This window comes from Cynocephalus volans, chromosome 12, assembly GCF_027409185.1.
Source record: "Cynocephalus volans isolate mCynVol1 chromosome 12, mCynVol1.pri, whole genome shotgun sequence".
NCBI lineage: Eukaryota > Metazoa > Chordata > Mammalia > Dermoptera > Cynocephalidae > Cynocephalus > Cynocephalus volans.
Genome location: NC_084471.1, coordinates 103,734,834 through 103,738,877, shown reverse-complemented (window position 1 = coordinate 103,738,877; position 4,044 = coordinate 103,734,834). Strand labels below are relative to the sequence as shown.

General features: G+C 38.9%; 1 pseudogene; it reads right to left on the bottom strand.

Annotated features, from left to right (window-relative positions):
• Positions 1-334: 334 nt before the first annotated feature.
• LOC134391817 (olfactory receptor 8J2-like) lies at positions 335-3,805 on the bottom strand (annotated as a pseudogene).
• Positions 3,806-4,044: the final 239 nt, after the last annotated feature.

Genomic DNA, 4,044 nt, shown 5'->3' with positions numbered 1-4,044 from the left:
AAGAATTATCTTGAGTGCAATCATTTCCTTTGTTATTGATGTAATGGAAAAGTCATTAAAACCAGGGAACCTTGGGAACTACACAAAATATTGGAATATATAATCACAATCCTTGAAATCTAAATGGATTTCTAGGAAAATATCATGATCCTTCAGTGTGTTTGGGGGTTTAAATTTGTAATATGGCATTTATTACTCTTCTGGATTGGGGGAATTTTGATGACTTTTCTAATATTCAAGTTCTCAAAGGGATTCAGTGTGTGGCCCATGCAAGATCTGCACACTTGTAATTTTTTCTGATCAGGTCATCCCGAGATTATAGAACTAAGTCAATCTACTGTCCCTGCTGTAGCTGCAGAATGAAAGGACCCTCCTGGTTTCTTTTTAACATCTTTTCTAATTTCACAGGTATGCTCACACAGTGCCTTGCTCCATGACTGTGTCCAGCATCTCCTCTGTCCCTGAACTCCCCGAAAGATTTTGCTGTTCCTATTTGAACACAAGATACCATGGGACCTCCTGGGCATTGAGGTAGACATAAACTCAGAAGAGTTTATGAGTTAGGAAGAGTAGGTGAGTTAATGTCCCACGGGGTGAACTTTGGCCAGTAGCCAATGAGAGATGACAGATTTATTTTCTTATATTCAGAAAAAAACTCTTAGCATAGGTATCTGTTAATTGAGTTGATGCGTCACAACTGATGTGCAGTGTGTAAACTTTTGTGAAATTATAGTTTTGAGCTCTGAATAAGACAGGTGCAAGATGGCTCAGTTTCACAAAATATGCCAGAAGAGATGCAGGAGGCAGAATAATGGCCCCCTAAAAAGCGCCCATGTCTTCATCCACAGAACCTATGAACATGTTACTTGTATGGAAAAATAAATTTACTGATATGATTAAGGGTCTTGAGATATCAAGGCTGTCATGGATAATCTGGGTGTGTCTAACATAATCACAAGGGGAAAGGAAGGGAAGAAGAATAGAGTCAGTGGAGAAGTGGCAGTGGGAGCTGAAGTCAGATTAATGGGATTGCTGGCTGAAAGTGGAATACCAGCCAAGGATTATGGGCAACCTCTAGAAGATGGGAAAAGCAAGGAAATAGATTGCCCTCTGGAGATTCCAGAAAGAACATAGACTGACTACACCTTGACATTAGCCCAGTAAGACCCATTTTTGAACTTCTGACCTCTAGAACTCTGGAATGATAAATTTTTTTTTTCCAAGCTACTATGTTTGCAGTGATTTCTACAGCAGCAATAGGAAACTAATACAAGAGACAAAATAGGTATTTTTAGAAAATTCACACGTGTAAACTAAATTAGAATTAAATAATACTATTCTCTTTATTTGACTTAGTTCATTTGACTATATATATAGGATTGGTATAAACCCAAATGTGAGTTTAGCCCTGTTACTTCAATTCTGTTCACCTAGTTAGACCCAAGAAGAATGACTACTACTGGGAAGGATACTTCTCCAATTGCAAGTATATCAGCTGGTGAAGACAAATACACCCATAATAAAGTAAAATTTAAAAAACACACATGTAAACAAATAAAACAAAAATCTTAAAGGCAAAAGCTATCAAACTATTGCCAATGTTGTCCCTTGAGACTATATATGTTCACCACATAGTGTGACTTTTTTGTTATTTTTAGTCTTCTTTAAGACTGAAGTTAGAAGTTGACCAATCGATCTAAATACCACAGACTCTAAATTTTGGTTATTTCTGACCTCCCTGAAAAACATCATAAATATAGTTTCTTTCCAGACACTGACTTTTCCTCACTTTATTCTCACTTTTTCACATTCCATTGTATGTTTGTAGTATTTTACATGTATAGATGTGGCAAATAATAACTGTTAACTAGTTTATCCGAATTTGGTAAGGAGAGCTGTTGAGAATTGGAGATACTTTTAGGACAATGTCTTTTTTTGCAGAGGGCCAATTAATATTTCACTCAAAATCGGACTAAATAAAAATGTTAAAAAACTTGGTGCTTGATATCATGGTCTCATGGCAAAGACAATTCCTACATGCCAAACACAAAATAGCCAAAGAAGAAATCAGGAATGTAATCCCATTCATAGTCACTACCAATAAAATAAAATACCTAGAAGTAAATTTAATGAAGAGGGTGAAAGACTTTTACAATGAAAACAATAAAATATTGGTGAAAAATTGAAAAAGACACAAATGAATGGAACAATATCTCATTTTCATGGGCTGGAAGAATTAATCATCAAACTGTCTGTATTACAAAAAGCAATCTGCACATTCAACACAATCTCTTTTTAAATACCATTGACATTCTTCACAGAAATGGGGGGGGGGAAACAATCTTACCATTTGTGTGGAATTACAAAAAACCCTGCATGGCATAAGTCATCTTAAACAGAAAGAACAAATTTGGAGGCACCACAAGTCGTGACTTCAGAAACACTGGAAGCTGTAGGAACCAAAACAACATGGTATTGGCATAAAAACAAATAAACTGACCAACATAGTATAACAGAGAAACAAACAAACAAACAAAAAACTCACACACTTATAGCCAACTTATTTTCAACAGTGGTGCCAAGAACATACAGTGGGGAAAGGAAAGCCTCTTCAATCAATGGTCCACGGAAAAGTGGATATCCACATGCAGAATGTTGGGAAAACAGGATAATTTAATCAGGTCCCATCACCTCATGTGTGGTTGGGGTTGGTGTGGCACATTCTTTGTAAGCGAATTGTGTGTATGTGGGTGGAGTTAGTGCTCATGCACCACAACTAAGCTGGCAACTGCCTCTGGTGTCCACCCCATGTGGCCATGCTTCTAATCTACCACGTCAAAGGACCTGATTGCCAGTTACCTAGTTCATAGACCTGCGTATGAGGGGTCTGGTGACCCAGCCTGGCATGTGAAGGGCTTGTGAACCAGTCTGGACAATGGGTTGGAGGGGTCTGTGAGCTCCAGACCCAGCCCTAGCTCGACAGTTGGCCCAGTTGGCAGGATTACTGGCAGGTAAAAGACCGCAACACAAAAGATTGAAAAGAAGAGTCCCATAGAACACAGAGACAGCCATCATGGGAGAAGCGCAGGTGGAAAAAGCTTTTTGCGTCCCTCTGAGAAACGTTTCCTCAAAATGGCAAGGACAATGTTGAAGTAGGATATGAGAACAATAATCATGGAGAAACATAAGTTGGTCCCCGAGAAGGTAAATACTGCATTTCTGGAAGGTAAGTATCAGAACAGGACAAGGCTAACAAAGGAATGTCATCGTGGTAAAAATGGTTGATTATGTTGGAAGAGCAGAATGACAAGGAGAACACACAGGAAGTGACAGTCACTGCTGTGGTCAGACTTTGGAGATATGTGAGGAAAACCAGCAGACAGCAGATCTGCATAGACACCAGCACCATATAGAGCAGGGGGTTGCAAATAGCCACATAGCGGTCATAGGCCATTGCTGACAGCATGAAAATCTCAGCCAAAATGAAAACTAAGAATCCACCCAGCTGGGCTGCACATCCATAGTAAGATATGGTTTTCTTAGTAACTAAGAAGTTAACCAGCATTTTAGGGGTAATGATGGTAGAATTGCCAAGACTGATGACAGCCAAGTGACAGAGGAAAAAGGACATGGGGGTTTGAAGTTGGGAGTCAACACTGGTGAGGGTGATGATGCACAGGTTTCCTGTCACAGTCAGTCTATAGATCCCCAGGAAGACCAGGAAGAGGGGAATCTGGAGCTCTGGATGGTCTGAGACACCCAAAGGAATGAACTCAGTGACCCGGGTGAGATTGCCAGAAGCCATTTATTCTGTTGTGTTCATCTTTGAATGGGAGAGATGGAAAGAAATTAATAGATGATAAATTTGCTTTTCCTCTTAGGTGCTAGGTTGTTAAATGTTTCATTTAAAATCAGATTTTTTTGATTGACAGACCATTAAAAGTGTCAAATCACAATTGTTTTTTTTCCCCATCTTTTCACATATTTAGAAATACACACTCACCAGAAACAAAGTTTGAGTAGTTTTTAAGAAACTACGAACTT